The sequence below is a fragment of the Rhipicephalus sanguineus genome, chromosome 10 (assembly GCF_013339695.2).
Source record: "Rhipicephalus sanguineus isolate Rsan-2018 chromosome 10, BIME_Rsan_1.4, whole genome shotgun sequence".
In the NCBI taxonomy this organism is placed as follows: Eukaryota; Metazoa; Arthropoda; class Arachnida; order Ixodida; family Ixodidae; genus Rhipicephalus; species Rhipicephalus sanguineus.
In genome coordinates, this window is record NC_051185.1 from 115,698,095 (window position 1) to 115,717,417 (window position 19,323).

General features: G+C 47.1%; 1 pseudogene; it reads left to right on the plus strand.

The window, feature by feature from the left end:
• Window positions 1-1,431: 1,431 nt before the first annotated feature.
• Window positions 1,432-2,595, plus strand: LOC125760296 (uncharacterized; annotated as a pseudogene).
• Window positions 2,596-19,323: the final 16,728 nt, after the last annotated feature.

Sequence of the window (19,323 nt, forward strand, 5' to 3'; positions counted from 1 at the left end):
CTGGCGAGAAATCGCCGATGGGTTCTGCAGCAGTTGGCAATTCCCAAATTGCCTGGGAGCAGTCGATGGCAAGCATATCCAGATCAAGTGCCCCCGCAACGCTGGAAGTATGTACTTCAATTACAAGATATGCAACAGGAAATTGCATCATTGTATGTGGCATGTTTGCTGCTGTAGGGTCATCTATTTTAGGGGCGAAGCTTCTTAAAGGCGGCACCCGTTCGTCCCTCGTAGTCGTTGTAGTGCGTAACCAGTCGTAACGCTAGTACCAGATCTTGGCCTCCAAGGTGGTGCCGGTGGGAGATTTTTCCTGTGCGTTGTTGAACAATAAAAAATTCGCAGCGTGCGCGTTAACTAAAAGCCGAATTCTTCTGTCTCTCATTCCCCATTAGCAGCCATTGGCATGTTCCAGTAGGAAACGTTAGTAGAAGTAGAAGTGTAAGTGTTAGCTAAAAGCCGACTTCTTCTGTCTCTCATTCCCATTAGCAGCCATTGTTTACCTCCAAGGTAGTGCCTGGTGAGATTTTTCCTGTGCGTGATTAAACAATGAAAATTTTGTTCGAAACGCCGTTGATTGATGAAATAAACCAACGAAAGACGCCAGATGTTTTCTAAAAGCAAAACGAAAGAACGCCAGATGTTTCTAAAGCAAAACGAAAAGACGCCAGCTGCTTAACGAAAGGCGCCCGATGTTTTCTAAAGCAATGGTTTTCTAAACAATGAAAATTCACAGCGTACATGTAAAATTAAAGTGAGCTGCAAGTCGTCATAACTCATCGAACCTTTAGTACAAACGCGCCCGATCTCACGTCGAAGATGATGTACTGGGCAGAATTCACGGAATATTCACGGTTTACCGATGCACCTCCGCAGCTTCGCCCACTCATCATCATTCACTCCGTGGATATGCTGTAATTTTTTTTATGAATAGGAGGGGATAGGCTGAGACTAAACAAGAGTATTGCAAATCTATGCATTCAAAGCAGGTTACAGACCAAAATTTTCACCTGATAATTTGTCAACTTATTAATATTACTATTATTTACAAATACTGCTATCTCATTTATTGAGACATACCAGGAGTGGATACAAACGCTCAACAAAATAAACAAAACACATGATTATGCAACTCTTTTTGAAATTGCTGAGCACAGTCTGCGCAGAGACCCATCAAGCTTATTCCATAGATCCACGGTCCACGAAAAAAGGAAAACTTAGAACAATTAAGAATAACTCTAAAGGGCATAATATTTAGGGAATCGAATTGTCAGGTTAGGCGTGCAGAAGCTGCAACGAAAGAAATTGGAGCTAGAACACTTGAGCCAGTGTGAACTAATGCACCTAAGTGCTATGCAATATAAGCATCTATGATGGTAATAGGTTTGTGGCAGTTGTTTCATTGCTTTCAGGGAACCCATTCCATTTGTATTGATGGCTGTGGCTGACAGCCAGTACCTGTTCAGGCTGGTGAATGTGGGTGCACCTGGGAGGTTTAGTGATGGGGGAATCTTGCAAGATTCTCCTATCGGCGAACGACTGCATGAGGGCGAGCTCAGCCTACCTCGAGCAGCCACGCTCCCAAGGTCAGGATGAGTTGTCCTCACGTGTTCGTTGGCGATGAGGCCTTCCAGTTGCGCCCAGACTTCATGAGGCCACTGCCAGGGAGCCGGACTGCACCTGAGGAGGTGATCTACAACTACCGCCTCAGTCGTGCAAGGTCTGTACCCAGCACATAAAGAACTCTGTGCTGTTAGCACATGAAGACCTGTGAGCTCAATTATGTTCATTGCCTTAACTTTTACGTCTTCGGGGTAGAGCAACTGAGGTGTGGTAAAGAAATGTGTTTTTGGTGTTTCTATGTGCCATTTCCTTGTGCAACGGTTGCTGCGGCAAGGAAGAGTTGCCTTGTAATCAGTTCAGGATCAAGCACAAATCTGCCCCAAGTTCTTTTTAGGTTATCAAGGGCAAGTACTGAAAAACACCACCATCTGTGCATGCTTCATTAAAGCGATTGTTTCTTACCTATCAGAGTGATTCTCAACAAAGCAAGAATTCTCCCTTATAAATAAATGTGCTAATGATTTTGCAATAAGATATCGCGCTTTGCATAGCCAACTTGTGAAACATTTATATTGCTTGCAATTACTGTAACTTCCCTGCTCTAGGTAGACTACAACAGAAATAGTTCTTTTTTTTTCTTTTAACAGGCGCTGTGTGAAAAATGCCTTCGGCATTCTCGTATCCCGCTGGCGGATATACGAGAGGCAGATAAACATGAAGACTAAAAATGTGGAGACCATCGTGAAGGCTACATGCGTGCTGCACAACTTCTTGTCATCTAATGCTGTATCAACCTACTGTCCCCCGGGCTACGCAGACTTCCAAGACACCTTTGGGACTGTGAGCGGTGGTGCCTGGCGACAAGGACCAGAGAGCACTACAGTGTTCGGGTTGGAAAAGCCGGAGGCCCGCAACTGTGCCAAAGTGGCCAATGCAGTCAGGCAGGAGTTCGTCAAGTACTTCAGCGATGAAGGCCAAGTGCCTTGGCAATGGAAGCTGCCCGGAGTTGCCCCACATCAAGCTTCGAGTGGCTAAATCATGCCAGTGCACCGGCAACATAATCGACGCAAACGGCCCTTTTCAGGGCTACCGACTTGATGCTTTGGCAGCGAGGTCCTACATTGGTGTTCTCCTCCTCCGTAACCCCTCTTTAATATATAGCATGCTTTGCATTTTCGCGCTTATGGGGTTTGCCTTTAGCCATTTCGGAATGAAATCATCTTCTAAGGAATAAAGGCGAAATAACTGACCATGTATTGAAGGACACTCCTAATGAAGCGTTTGGAAATGTAAAAAGTGGAAGCCTTGACAATTCTTTTTGCAATTATAAAATAACTCCTACCGTTCTTACAAAACTTGCTATATTCTTAATTTCAATTGTTCTTACGATGTCTGAATATGCAGGACATACTGTGTGATGTAAGTTCGTTTCTGTACAACGCAGGAATTGTTGCAACATGATGATGTTAGTTGTTAAGCGTATAGGTTGTACGGCGTCACGTCGAATATTGTACATACCCGTGTGTTCACTTATTCATTTTTTGTATGTTCATATGAACATATATCGCATATAACACATACAGTTGCGCACACACATACATCCCCCCTCCCTCTTTGTCACCTGAAGGGGGCGCCATGTGTCCTCTATACCTTTAATCAGTGGGATCTCTAACGTCATTGTCTAATCTGCAGGATTATGGCCATGAAGGTTGCTGGCGAAAATTGTGCCCGAGGACCATTGACGTTGCATTTCAAGAACTGTTTACTCTACGCCTTGAACCCCGAAGAACCAAAGAGCAAAGGCAGGAAGTTGTCAGAAGGATGTCGCTTCAATTTCATTTATGCATCCGTAATGAAGCGCGTTATATTTCGGACTCGACCATTAGGGTACGGGTGTACGCTTCGGTAAGATTTGCCAACGCCCTCTGACCCCCACTGGAAACCTGGCGCACGCCTATGCACACATATACAGAAAGAAGTTATTGATGGAGTCTCAGGAACTATCACTGCATGAAAACAGCGAGTGTCGATATATTTTGAACGAAGCGCACAAGGTGGTGGGTCTCGCGCACGCACCCCGAACGGTCTGCAGTTTGAAGTTGGTTTATCTTCCCACACAAACTACATAAAAATTCCTCAGTTACATGATTGTTGAGATAGCAAGCGTGCCTGCTGTGGAAGGCCTAGCAGCTTTAACAAATTACTGCAGAACTTTTGACTTGAGAACCCATGCAGTTACATACGCAAGCAAAACAATACAAGCAACCTAAAACCGCAGGACGGAGCACGCAATGCGAAGTTTCGAAGTTGCTGTGTTCCTACAGAATGGAAGACTAATGAAAAGCTTCCAGCGATGATTGATTGTTTGTATAATGTTATTCCACCGCACAGCGACACAGTATTGTTGTTGCTGAAGGCGTGCCCATTGGGTTGTTGCTGCTCGGATTCAATTTATCAGACGAGTGCCGCGTCCCGAGAACTTCAGCGCACAACGGTGTTTGCAAATTACTTTTTAGAAGGCCTTCTTCATTGTTGCACACATTGGTTATTTATAACGGAACTCTGGTCCTGGCAGCAATAGATATCTGCATTGACATGTGTGGAATAGGGATGGTCGATTAAAATTTTTAATCGATTAATCGTTAATCGTTAATCAATTTAGCCTTTAATCGATTAATTGCTTTCTGTGGAATCTTTTAATCGATTAATGGATTAATCGACATTTTTAATGGGTGCTTTAAAACCGATATATCTTTGTCTGAGAGGCATCGTTCGTGTTTAATATGGGCCCAAATCTTTTCATTAGACGCGTTGGCGATCGGAAATTCCCACTTTCGAATGTGTCGACGATGGGCCCCTTGTGCCCAGTGTGCGAAAATTCACACTTTCGCACACTGGACACAAGGGGCCCGTCGTCGTTGGTTGATGTCGCGGATTCAAGAATCTGCGGCCATCATCCCTGGACTATTCGGCAGCAGGTCGTATTTTCTCGAAGCCTGCCTACTCGAGCTCATCGAAACCGGAGGCGCGTTCGGGGACCACACTGGTTGGAAAGTCGCAGTTCAAACATGCAGTGTGGCGGAGGGTGAGGAAGTCCCAAGAAAGGTGAAAGAGAGACGAGGAGAAATTAAATAAGGCGCTCCCTCTAGTAAGCAAGGCATCTTTTCTCGGTTTATCGGTTAGATATTGTGGAAGCCCTACATAATACTATAATTGCGGACTGACGCGATCTTTTTCTTGAGGTCACCTATGCAGAGATTACACAGAAATATACTGGCCTCAAACAGACCATCCGTACAGGCAACTGCGGGAAATAGAAGGAAAGAAGATGACATTTAGGGGCTCGTTTTTCTTTGTTAGACAAAATAATAATTAGAACTAACAGACAATATTGCCAAGAAAAAGTATATGGGGTGTTATTTGTAATAATTGGGATAAGAAAGTAAAGTGGACGGAAAGATAACTTGTCGCCGGAAGGGACCGAACCTGCGACCATCAAATAACGCGTCCGATGCTCTACTGCTGAGCTACGGCAGCGGTCATCCCCCCGTCCACTTCATAGGGTATACGTGTGCATTTTTAAATCTAAGAGCGTTAGCGCCGATCGCAGCCATGGCGGCGAGTGTGGAACACTCCTTTTCTGCTTTTTGGCGTCACGTAGCAAGTGATCTTTTTACGAGCTGGCAGCTGACCAATAATCCCTCGCATACTACCTGAAGGCATCAAGTCTGCGAGAACGAGACCCTCGCTATGAATGAAGGAAAGAAGATGACTCTTAAGGGCTCGTTTTCTTTGTTAGACACAATATTAATTAGAATTAACAGACAATAATGCGAAGGAAAGTATAGGGGATGTTAAGGGTGTATGACAAAGAAAAACGAGCCCCTAAAAGTCACCTTCTTTTCTTCATTCATAGCGAGGGTATCGTTCTGGCAGACTTGGTGCCTTCAAGTAGTATGCGAGGGATTATTGGTCAGCTGCCAGCTCGTAAAAAAAAACATGGCTGATCGCTCCGTCATAGGAATCGGTATAACACGAAAGTGAAACGTGTCTTCGCAGAAGCAGTGCTTATTTTGTAGTGATCAATGTGAACTTGTACAATGTCTATTCCTGTTTGGCAGCTACAGCACCGTTTTCACGTGGATGCACCCATGTTGACGGCATGTCTCTGTCGCGACGACTAACGCCCATGATCATGATTAAACCGTTCTGGTAGCTGACGTTGTGAACATATATTTGGACGCAACAAATCGTGAATCCCGCGTAAGGATGATATCGACAAGCTCATAATCTACATTGGTCCCCGGTAAGCATTTCTTCAAAGCGTCAACTAAGGTGAGAAACGGCACGGTGTGCGGTTTCTAGCAATGGGTGACTGACGCCTGCGCTCATTCATACACTACCACACACTACGCTTCAGCAACACGGGAGGTAGAGGTTCGTAGCCTGAGCCGCAAACGCGTGCGTCCCGCTGTGCTCTGTCTCGCAGGCGCTAGTCTCGCTCCACCAAGGCACGACATTCGCCCGTCGAAATCGCGTCCTTTCTGCGACGCGTATTGCAGCAGTTTTGTTACTCGGTGCTCTCGCAATCGAAGCAGTCGTCGGCGGAGAAATCCCGTTGGTGCATGTGAAAGCTGCACTACACCGATGAGCCGAGGCACGCTAACACGAAGCGAAAGGCAAAGAAAGAACGTAACGAACGTAACTGCGTCAAGGGTGCCTCGGCGACGCCAGCGCGGCCAGTGTACCTCGCTGGTATCGAGACTCTGTAACCATGACCTTCGATATCGCGCGCAATCTCGGAGTAAGCGCTAGTAAGTGTCGATCGCGAAGCATTAGTTCTTTTCACCTCTCACAGACGGCGGCACCGCCCCGCTCCGCGCCGCCTACTTACACCGCCAGCAGAGAGCACCGTACGAAGGAGAATGTGGGAAAGATATAAGGCGCATTCGCGCCGTGTCCAGCTCTGCCGAGTTAGCTTAGTCGGTAGGGCGTCGGGCGCTTGCCGTTGCGGCCGCAAGATCGTGGGTTCGATTACCAGCGGGGGATCTCTTTCGTGGCTTTTTTTCTTTCTCGCTCGCTGGCGTCCATTTTATTAACGTCATATCCGTGACGGATGTACTTGGTGGACCCGGCATAAAACACTTTCGTGTTAAAAAGGTCACTTGCTACGTGACGCCAAAAGGCAGAAAAAGAGTGTTCCACACTCGCCGCCATGGCTGTGATCGGCGCTGACTAACACTCTTAGGTTTAAATGCACATGTGTACCCTATGAAGTGGACGGGGGGATGACCGTCGCCGTAGCTTAGTGGTAGAGCATCGGACGCGTTATTCGAAGGTGGCAAGTTCGGTCCCTGCCGGCGGCAAGTTATCTTTTCGTCCACTTTACTTTCTTCACATTGATATCCCCAATTATTACAAATAACATCCTCTATACTTCCCTTCGCATTATTGTCTGTTAGTTCTAATTAATATTGCGGGAAATAGAGTGACATGAGTTTCTGCCTCCCGGCTAGAAAAAACAGCAGCTGCGCCAGTATACTCCGCAGCATAGGTCGGCAAACTCACTCATGAGTCGACTCACTCAGACTCAGATCGAGCCATGAGTCTGAGTGAGTCCACATGAGTAATATTTTGGTGAGCTTCAGTCCGCGTGAGTCCGGTTGAGAAAAATCTTAGTGAATCTGAGTCCGAGTGAGTGCGGTAGCGGAAAATTTTGGTGAGTCTGAGTCCGAGTGAGCCCTAAGCGCAAAATATATTTCTTGAGTGAGTCTGAGTGAGCTCCACACTTTTTTGCCGACCTATGCTCCGCAGGTTTCACCTGATCTTTGCCGTAGCACAGCGCCACTCACACCTTTTCAATCGTGCGTACATCCTGAACTGTGAGCGCTATCTAGTGTACCAGACATTACAACATAAATTGCTCGACTGTCCTTTCTTGTCACAGCAGAAGACGGGGGCCTCTAGCTGAAAGCTGTATTTCTCCCTAAATACGCGACCATGCAGTATTATTAAGTGCTTCAAGGTCAGTTCTTCAATAGTAATGCACTGGATGCTATACGTTCGGTAAACGGTAAACCGACGCGTAAAGTTGCGGATTACATAAAGCGTCTATAAGACCCATTTCACAATTCGCGAGTGCGCATTACTGCGCTACATTTTCTCTCAACTAATGGCAGCAACTTTCGTGCTTCAAGTGGAGACGAGGTCGTAGTTGCGCGTGCTGGCGTTTGCTTATTATTATGCGTGTTCGTGTCAAGAGAAACGAGTCTACACTTTCCGCGTCCCAGCGCAAGCAAACCGCGCTTGAAAACTGAAGAAGTGACTAGCTGCCATTAATTGGGCTAACTGCATTGTAGGAAAGTTAGCTCAAAAATTATGAAAATGGTACATATACCCTATAAGACGGCCAGTTGGGCTAGTTGGTATGCAGCATAATAAAAGATGGTTACTAGCGTCCTTCTCCTCTTTACGCTAGCAAACGTGTCTTGTTATGTATATACGGATTACCTAATCATCTCCCCATCATGGTACTTCATCACTCTTCTTCCCTCGTTGCGTTTTCCCCGGTGCAGAGTAGCAGGCAGGGGCGTACTAGCTCAGGCCAACCTTTCTGCCTTGTAATATATTTTCTCTCTCTCTTTCATTGGTAAACAATATTTTATTTGCTAAAGAGTAAGACAGAACGGCACTAAGAACCAGTCAGGAAATAAGCAGCGCATATTACAATGCCGCACTTACACAAGAATCGAGTAAAATCTGTGGGTTCAATAAAATACAAAGAAAGTTGCGATTGAAACTACAGGCGACGAAAACTATACTCGTTTATGAAATGTAAGGAGAGATACGTTTATGCGGCAACACGATGAAACAGCGCGGCGAAAAACGAACACGAACAAAATAAGCAACAAGACGATGTGCTGGCACGTATGAAATTTACAGAAAAGAATAAACTTCTCTTTTGAAAGTTGGCGAATCGCCGTGCTGCTTACTTTCTCAACACTCACCTTTTGTTTTGTTTCATGGGGTTGCTGCTCCGAACAACATGCTTTTTTCTACTGAGCGAAGAAATGTCAGTTGCCCGAGATGCTCGGGCGACAACCGACACCTCCTTTGGGTCGCCACACATCCAGCATGCGAAAAAAGGCACCCGGATGCTACTGACGTTGCAGGAATTGGCAAATACTCCATCGCAACGTCTAACACATGATCTAGGCCAGTTCGCATGCTGTGCCAAGTCTCAAGTGACTACAGGGTTACTATAGCATGTCTTGAACTGAGAAGGCATTTTGTTCATCGGATCGTACTCCAGTGCAACGCAATTGCGTAGAAGTGCGCGACCGACGGCATCCCAAATAGAACCGGAAAAAGTAGTAGTATTCGGCTTTGCAACTTCCTGCGTCTAAGGATAGCGTTCAGGGTCCGCGTCTCAGGATAGCGCGCCTCTCAGTCATGCGCTCCGGCCAAGTGGCGAAGTTGGGGGCGGGAGTGGGGGATGCCGTAATCGATTAATCGAATAGTCTTAATCGATTAATTCGATTAATCGAAAGGCACAAATAGATTATGATTAATCGATTAATTGTGGACCTTTAATCGATTAATCGATTAATCGTTCATCGATTTTACCATCCCTAGTGTGGAAGAAAATTTATGTTAGCGGCTACTTGAAAAGTGGCGTCGAAAATTGGGGGACCCTTAAGCTTCTCCTTCAAGAGTTGAACGTGTCAGCGATATCCGCACGCACGCACGCACGCACCTACCTACACACACACACACACACACACACACACACACACACACACACACACACACACACACACACACACACACACACACACACACACAGACACTATCGCCTTCCCAATCGCTAGCTTGCTTCACTTCTCGGTGGAGATCTACACTGTGCCGCAAGTAAGGTCAAAGTACAAACGCCCTCTCTGGCTCCTGTAATTATTGCACCTACCTCGAATTTTCGCTCGCGATTCCAACGCTGCTTTTTCGCTGAGAACCAAAGACGCCGACACCGCCGATACCGAAATTTCTGCGAAACGAGCTCGTTAGCGCTGTCGCGTTAAAATGCACCGACAGATTGGTCATGTCAGAAGAAAGCACCGAATGAACACATTGGCGTAAATGTGCCGCTTAAAGCATGGTTCATGCCTTCAACTCTAAACCAAAGGCGTGCGCACCAGGGGGGCAGGGGGGCGGCCGCCCCTCAAGTCAAATGGGGGGGGGGGGGCGACAAGTCTGCCCCATACATTAACACAGTCGTGGCTGTGCATCATGACACTGGCTACTATCAGGGGCCATGACACTCTCAACCAACAACTCGCGGTTCTCAGTGAAAAATAGAAGTTGAGGGTCAAATATCCCTGTACATATGCGATGATGGCCGCTGGGAATGACTGATGTATTTACATTTTAAGAGCTGTTCGCATCCCTTTTTTACCCCCGGAAAGCCGTGGAAAGTGCGTCATCGCTAAATTTGCATTTTTGCATCCACTTATTTTTTTCTAACTCGACCAATTGGGGGGGCGCTGTAGTGAGACTTCGCCCCTCCCCCCCCCCCCCTAATGAGGAACCAGGCGCACGCCTATGCTCCGTTACTTATGCATTCATAAGCGTCACGTTTGCTTCTGACATGCGTGTATGACGATAATTCGCCAGCATTCCTATTACTGAGCTGATACACATGCAGTATACTTCATGAATATTGGAGCAATGGCGACAGCACCTACCGCTAGGCTGACTCGCTTAATCACTCACGTGCACTCACTCACTCACTCACTCACTCACTCACTCACTCACTCACTCACTCACTCACTCACTCAACATCTTCTTGCATACCTATTTTCGGGTGTCCCCCGATACCACACTAAACAGATTCAACCACGCTCAAACAAAAAAAGATTGCTTTCAGCTCTGAAATTTATTTCTCACATCTTTGAAAGGCACGTCTTTCAGGACCTTCGCATTCTGCCGAAATAGAAATTCGCACACTGGGTCCAGGTTTTGGTTGCATCATAGCGCACCTTTCCTGCATCCTCAGAAATGCAGAGTCCAGACAAATAAATCGATCTTAGAAATACGCGGAAACTGTCATGACGAGGCAATCTCGAAAAGTGGAGTTTTTTCCTCCGACCGGGATCGATTGCCGTTTTTCTTGCAACGAATAGCGAATACATGCGCTGTTTTTTCTCGCCTCCCAAGGCCTTTGGAGCAAAAGGATTTCACTGACGCACGTACCGAGCATCTTTTCCCTATTCTGGAGCATTTTTCGCAAACGATGTGGTGGGAAAGTAACAGAACATGTACTAGTGTTACAGAGAAAAAAAAAAGACAAATCCAAAACTTCCATCGCAGTTGCGGAATTTCCCACCATTGTGAGTTTTTTTCCTCATCACATAATTTTGTACAAACTAGCTGAGCTAGTCAACCTAAGGCCTCGCATCTTTATAGTCACATGGTACCATTTGCGAAAGTTAATGCGTTAACCACCGAAGAACCTAATGTTTCGCGGGAATCAGGGTCACGACACTTACTTTGGAAACCCGATTCTGCAACCAATTGTTTACAGCGAAAGCGGCTATAGGTTCTCAACAACAGGTGACTTTGGTGGCGTAGTTGTCCACCGCCGCCGACGACGGATACCCTAGCCGCTATCACGTACAATGCGAAATCAAGGTATCCAGGATCGCGTCGGATTTCAGCCCCAGGTGCCCTGCGCGGCAGACGAGTATTCTATCACAAGGCTTCGTCGGTGCTTTAAACTCTTCCTCAAAAACACCTTATGCGATAGTTATGTTGAGCAAGGCGTCATGGTAACGCATGCAGTATAGTGTGGTAGATGAGTAAAATTAGACCAGGCGTCACACAAAGCGAACGGCTTGACGACTGGGTGGTTTACAGTTTCCCACCGTTTACAAAGGGCTCAGCCATATTTCTTCCTCGTCATCAGCCGCAGCATCAACAAAGTGCACATTATGCCTTATAGAGGCTTAGTGGCTACCTCTCTTCTCCGCAGAATGATGAATGATGAACGGCCTAGTGGGTGGAGTGCGTGCGCACTCCCTACTTCACAAAATTATGCTGATTGATAACGGGCTGGCTACCTTGCGATTATGCTTGTACTAGTCGCCCAAGAGAGCTTACAACGGGCTCTAGAAAGACCGCTCCTCCAGCTTTTGTTACAGCTGTGCTGCGTGTTCCGCGCAGGCTAGGCGTTTTCTTCATCAGGAGTGCTACGCCACTCTGAGAGCGCGCATACTATTGGTTACCTGAAAGTACCGGTGGCGCGGCGTCACAGCGAGAAAGTGCACGCAATACACTTCGCTACGATTCTTGTAGGACGAAGAGACTTCTCAAATGGTGTGACTGTTCTTAGAGTGCAGGTTTCACGAAGGCACCATCAGCGAAGCATTTGCCAATCCAATATTAAGGTATCACATTACTCCAGGCCCAAGGGGGTCAAAGCGGCGATTTGGCTCTTCGCGCGGATGCCGCATTAACAACCCTCTGGTAGAAGCCCACTCCGGAAAGCAGCGTACGATGGACACCCATGTGTGCAATCCACGCTGAAAGGCTTACGGGGTAAGCACGCCACTTGGACGCGGGTCAATTGGCTGCGCAGTCGCTTTACCTGCGCAATCAAGGAAGTGTTCCTAAAAGGCCGTGAACTACCGTGTACCCTTTTCAGCCGCGTGGCTGTTCCGCATAGGTGTTCTTTCCAGCGCTTTTCTTTTCTTTGCTAACATCGCGCACTCAGCGTTTTCCGATCACGTATTTCCTTCACTCGTCTGTTCCTTCTTGCAGCGTGAAGTTAGGCTCTGTCTGAGCCATCAAACCTATAGTCGGTTACAACATTAGGAATAAACACAAGTATCACCCCCGGCCATCTCTGTCGCACCCAGAGAGAATTTCCGTGAACGTTCTACCCAATCACACTTGCTAATTTCCGTGACGCGAGACACTTTTGCGTGCTTTAGATAGCTGGTGTACCCATGCAGACAAATGTTCATGCCGATGGTTCTTAGTCCAAAACCTGAACGTCCGGGCAAATTTCACCAGAGATTTTGACATAAATGCTTATTCAGATGTCTTATTTTAGGTAGTAACGACGAACCTTTATTTCTCTATATGCGCGGTATTTACATTAGCAAAGAAAAAAAAATACTTACTGTTCCAAAGAAAACCAACTGACACTTTTACATTGGTGATTGTCAAGCACGCCGCGGTTTTGTGGGCGAAGCTTGCATTTACTCTTAGGATGTAACCTACTGTAAAATAATAATTTTCTCACTCTATTAACATACAGTAGTTCCTTCCATGATATCACTATTTTACTTATCACTGTGCTCTATAGAAACGTGTTCATTTATCTCCGTTTTCCGACTTACCTTTACTGTCATTTTTATTCTTTCCGCGGACATTGCTGCACAGGCTGAGATAAAGTATATCGTTTCATTTATTTTACTGCCATCTGTAAGCTCTCGCCACAGTCTCACTTGGGTGCAGCAACGTCTTAGAGAGATGCTATTGCCGGTAACTATCTCGCACGTCGGTAAATGAGGTCATCGAAATGAGGTCACCCCTCCCCTCCCCTCGAGCACATTCTTGTGCTCAAGAACGTCGTTAACCCCAGGGATTTGTTTGCAGTCTATTTGGCACAATCAGACGAGCTGCTTCCGACGAGAGAGCGAGAAATGTTTTAATGAAAAGCTCGAGATGTTAGCCAGGCTATTCGCCTGACATGCTACTCCAGGTGCTGATGATTATGATATATACATTGATAAACACCACACACACACACACACACTGACGGTAAATTGTGCCATTGTATGCCGTGGACAATAACCTTACGGTCACTACTTTGAGAAGGTACTACGTACTTAGGCTATATCGTATATGTGTTTCATTAGCGAGCTTTATAGCGATGGCAGGTGTAATTGCGTGCTCTGCCCAGATTAACCGAGGTTCAAACTATAAGTAGGGTGAATCGTTCTGCGCAGTACTTACGCTGCTACAATAAATAGTAACATGCAATTTCGATTAGTATAGTCAGTAATGCCTTGATTAACCTGTTCCGGTGCCTTGTACAGTTTTGTGTGCAGGGTTGGCCTCTGGCCAACTGCTACCACTAATGGCAACGGAAGAGCGAAAGCTTGACTGTTGCTTGATACAACTGCTTGAATATTCAAGTCGTACCTGTTCCTCTAGTTTGTAGTTTTCTGGCTATCCCAAAGACGATCACGTTGTTAATTCCATTACCAGGTTTGACAGGGTACTCGATGTGCCACATGCAAGAGAAATAGCACATTCTCATCTGTTGTAACGCTTACAGCCATAAACTAACTCGTGTACGTTCTTTCGTTTTGCGACTCAATTATTCTTGCGCAACAACGCACTATCAACCGTGAAGAATAAATAGATTCGACTGTAATTCCCATAGAAATCGGAAATTGAATCGAGCGTTATGACCTACTTGGTCTCGCGATAAAGTAAAACCACCCGCCTAGAATTTGCATATCATTTGCCGTCGTCATTCACCATTTCGAGCGAGGACTTTTTGAAAAAAGGTAAAAGCGGTTGCATCTGCACGCTAGCGCGAAAACAACAAAAAAAAAGGCAAACAGCAAAGGATGTCTGCGTCAGTATACTGAAGATGTAAAATTTAGATTAGTCTTAGAGCGGCAGAATATTGAGCTAGTTGGTAAGAATTCATCATAACCGAAGTTAAGGCGTGCCAACCTTTTTTTTTTGTTGTGTTTGTGTCCGTGTCTGCACGAGATACCTTCTTACGTACATTCACACGCTGACGGGAATGCAAATATTTGAATGTCTGTTTTTAGCTTTTTTTTTCTTGCGCTTAGCTGTGTACCACAGACTTCCTCCAATTTGACGTTTTAGAAAGACGCGCCTACTTTTCTATTCAAATCACTATGCATCGAGGGACGGTGTTAGGGCACCTCAACCTGCTGCATCGTAGGGGGACCTTAAAACAAGGCAAAACATGACAGCCGCGGAGCAGCAAATGCAATGCTCGATGTTATCCGCCGCCTATAGTGTCCCAGAATTCGTGCATATTTATCAAAGCCTTCGATGAAGCATAGACGTTATGCTTTTCTTTTGCGCAGTGAAAGAATGCAGCATCGTGTTCGCTGCAGTGATGCCTTCAGCCGATGGACAGCTGAAAGAATGCGTCAGACCGGGTAGCTGTTATCTGAATGACGCATTGCACTAAAGCCGGCTAGTCTTCCTATGTATATAAAAACATAGAACTACAGGGACATGTGTACCAATTTCGAAGTAAAAAGTTTGTTTGAATCTGCGGACCACTCACGGCAATTTTTTGACGTGTTGAGATACTTTGCATACATACTTCGTCTTTCTGTCACTTGCTGTAGTATGAAAACGTGAACGCCTTAACGTATTGTATGAGAATATACATACGTCAGTACTCAGCCAAACATGTTATGTTATTTTAGCTAAAACAATGGACTGATGGTTTAAAATAGCCATAGAATGCATATAAGCTGAGCCGGGAGACTTGAGAGGACTGCAGCCGGCACGACTGTGCTACAGGCGTGAGGCGTAGCGGTGCCGCGGTTTTCTGGGTGAAACCTGTGCTTAATCTGCAGATTTGAAAAGGGAAAAAATAAACTCAACCCAGTGCCACAAAGTGAAATCAGGGGAAATGGCGGAGGGGTTCCTTCGGCGTTCCTTCGGTGTTTTTCTGCGGAGAGATGATGTACAGTGCCCTCCCCTCGCGCGCTGGTCATGTGACCAGCGGGGAGCAGCAGTGGCGTAGCCAGGGGGGGGGGGGGGGCACAGTGGGCCCGTGCCCTCTCCCCGAAATTTTTTTTGCCATTGCATATAGAGCCCAAAATGACACTCAACCACATATGCCACCCCGTCCCTCACTTCAGATCAAGGTGGTGCCCCCCCCCCTCCGGAAAAAAAATCACAGCATATCCACGGGGTGAATGATGATGAGTGGGGCGAAGCTACGGAGGGAATCATCTGTAAACCCACACACCTATTGTGGACATGCACGGGTCTACAATTAAGCCGTCGTCGTCACCTACGTGCAACAGGCCTCAGGCCTGGCCGACCACCCGACCTTGACCGCTGGATTAGTGGACCTCACCACCGCTCGTTACTGGACTTCATACACGAAGCAAATTTATATGTGTATTTCTGAATAAATATTATGCCTAAGGGCAGACTTTCGAAAAAAAAAAAAAAAACTCTTCCGTGAAATGCGCCCAGTACATAACATAAAGAGTGTGAAACATCGTGTATATATTAAACATCAAACTTTTATTGTACTGTTGGTTTACGTGGTCCCTTCATTATCACTTGTGATCGGTGAAATGCAAGAAAGAAGTCCGCTCCCGAGCGAAAGAGCGCCAAGAGCGACCGCATTCCCCGCTCGCCCTGTGCGAATTAAAGGCAAGGCTAGAGGGAAGACAGGACGCGCGTTCCACGACGCGAGGTCGGTAGCATGCCCAACGAAAGCCAACGGAACGCGATCGTGCAAGTGCTCCGGCTTCGCATCGCCTCATGGTTCCATTTAGCGTCCCAAAACCAAACATATTGCTCAAGGTGTGCCTTGCGTTTTTCGTAGAAATAATTTCTTTATCATGTACACTAAGACGAAAAGTTGAAAGCTCACTAGAGTGTATCGCCCGCAAAGTATGTCTTTTAGTGTGATTTAACTCTCGTACGGCAGGGTCCTCGCGCCGTTGCCGGTCCACCTCGCCCGTTGACGATCGGGCGAGGTGGCTACATAGAACTACTACTACTACACTTTAAGAAAAACATCTGGCGTTCTTTCGTTCTGCTTTTACAAAACATCTGGCGTCTTTCGTTGGTTTATTTCATCAATCAACGGCGTTTTGAACAAAATTTTTATTGTTTAATCACGCACAGGAGAAATCTCACCAGGCACTACCTTGGAGGTAAACAATGGCTGCTAATGGCAATGAGAGACAGAAGAAGTCGGCTTTTAGCTAACACTTACACTTCTACTTCTACTAACGTTTCCTACTGGAACATGCCAATGGCTGCTAATGGGGAATGAGAGACAGAAGAATTCGGCTTTTAGTTAACGCGCACGCTGCGAATTTTTTATTGTTCAACAACGCACAGGAGAAATCTCCCACCGGCACCACCTTGGAGGTCAAAGCGTAAGACTTGTTACTCACTACTACGACCACGACGACTACGAGGGACGAACGGGTGCCGCCTTAAGGAGCTTCGCCCCTAAAACTTCCTGCCTACGCCCCTGGGGAGCAGCGGCTCTAATGCCGTCCCATCTTGTTGACGACACCTGACTCTGCTTCTGCAGAACGCCGGACGGCAAAGGGTCGAGTCAGAATAGCTCCACTGTGAAAGTCCCTTGAAAATGGTATGTCGCCAGAACGAACGTTTATACAAGTAAGTCTTGTCTTTTAAACGGCAACAACCGCCTACCTTAGAGCGTATATGTGTATAATTCGTACACACTCCACCAACAGAAAAAAAAAGATGGCTGATGCCTCCGTGATAGGAATCGGTATAACGCGAAAATGAAAGGTGTAGTCACAGAAGTAGTTTATTGTTTATAGTGTATTGGTATATGAGAGCTTGTACAATGTTTACTGTTCTTTGGCTGATATCGCACGGCTTGATGTCGACGCACCCACGATGATGCCTGGTGGCGCATCTCCGTACCGATGACTAACGCCCATGACCATGATTTATTCATTGCGGTAGCTGAAGTTGTCAAGATACACCTGGATACCGCATATGGGGAATCCCGCGCAAAGATGGCGTCAACAGGCACATAGTAAACATCGATACTCGATATGCACTCCTTCAAACCGCCGGGAAACGCGAGGAGAAACGCGAAGAGCGTCGTGTCTTCCCTCTAGCCTGGCCGTTTATTGTCCCAGGGCGAGCGGGGAACGCGGTGCGACAGCCACGCGAGCGTCGGAGAACTATTTTTCAATATGGATTGATGCTATGAGCGAGGTTTGGGATAAAGCCGCCAGCAACGCGCTGAATAGGACGGTCGCAGCGACGGCGCGTTGCCGAAGCTAATTGCGGAGGGCAACGAAGTTTTTTCTTTTATTTTCGAACCTGGTGACACACGTCACCGCCCCGTTATAAAGGGGACGCTCATAGCATCCATCCATCCATCCATCCATCCATCCATCCATCCATCCATCCAAGAGCAGTGTGAGAGGAACGTGTGGAACATAAGGCGCGTTCATGTAGCCTCTGTTGCGTGTTTGGCGGTAGCTCAGTGGGTTAAACGCCCGCTAGCCATCGTCGTGGACCGAGAGGTCGTGGGTTTCACTCCTGTCAACGGAACTATTTCTTATAGTTTTTTTATTTGCCATCTGATGGCGTTCAATTTACTGATGTACTTCCGTGACGGAAATACGTCATGAAAGTATCCTCTGCTTTTCTTTTTGCTTTGCTATTACGACATTAAAGCGGATGAGTATGACGTCGGCTAACACATTCTGCAAGACTTCGACCACTGTCGACATTCACATCGTGCTAGTTCTTGATTTTATTTACGGGGGCTACAGTGCATAATATGCAGACGCCTAATAAAAACACATATGGAAATTGACGCTCGCTACAACACCCTAAGGGAACACTAAGAGAAACAATCAATTGTTTTCGATCGATAAATTGTGCTCTGAAAACTCTAATGTCGTTAATTTCGCCATCATAAGTTTATTATTTGAGGAGTAAATCAAGTTCAATGTTTCATTTTTAAATTTCGCACCCTAATCTCCCCGCGTGACGTCAAGGATTTCAAACTGTATTTATCGTATTTCGGCGCCATTGGCTCAACAAAATTACCCAAAACTTGGTATGTTAAGTCTATGGCCCCCTCAGAGAACAATGTACTTCATTTTCACCGATTAGGAACTCGTAGCCCCTAGTAGGCGCCACCAAAACATGTGACGCCACGGCGAATGATGCGGAAACTTCAAGGTGGCGTCTCGAAACACATTTTGTTTATGCGCGTTTGCTCGCTTACTGAGCGTCTTCTCGCACCAAGCGTGGTGTTTTTGCTATCGTGAAAGAGTATGTAGCGGCATCTTCATCACCGCTCACGACCATCATCACCATTTTACCACTTACGCGCCGCGCCTCTCGCGCAGCTCGAGGAGCGAGCGCTCGCGCCGCGCGAGGCGCGAGGAGGAGAACGAGCTCACGCTCCTGGAGGCTGGACGCCGGCAGCCGCTGCCGCTCTGCTTGGCCTTCGAATAAAGTGGCGAGACTTCGGCACGGCCACGTCGGCCGCCCTCACGTCTTCTCTCTCTCTCGCTACAATTGGTGACCCGGAGAACACGCCCTTCGCCGAGCGGCCCCCTGCCATGCTTCCGGGACTCTGCCCTCCAGTTCCGCCGTTTCACCCGGCCTACCCACGAGCGTGGTTCTGGCAGCTCGACGCCTGCCTCGCGGTGAACGGCGTCACCGCACAACCACTGATGCACGACATCCTGCTTGACGCCCTCCCAGCTGAGCTGCGTCATCTGTCCGCCGCGTCGTCATCCAGCCCGCAGCCATACGACGACCTCTGCGCTGCGGTGCTGGCTCGCTATGGCGAGACGTACCGCCCGCTACCGGGGACCCGTGAGTTCCGGGTTTCCCCTGCGCCAACGCGAGCGGTACCATCCGGCCCGCAGCCCTCCCATGACCGCGACCTACCTTCCCCGGCTACGTCTCTATCCACCTCTCGTCCGGCCACCAGCGCAG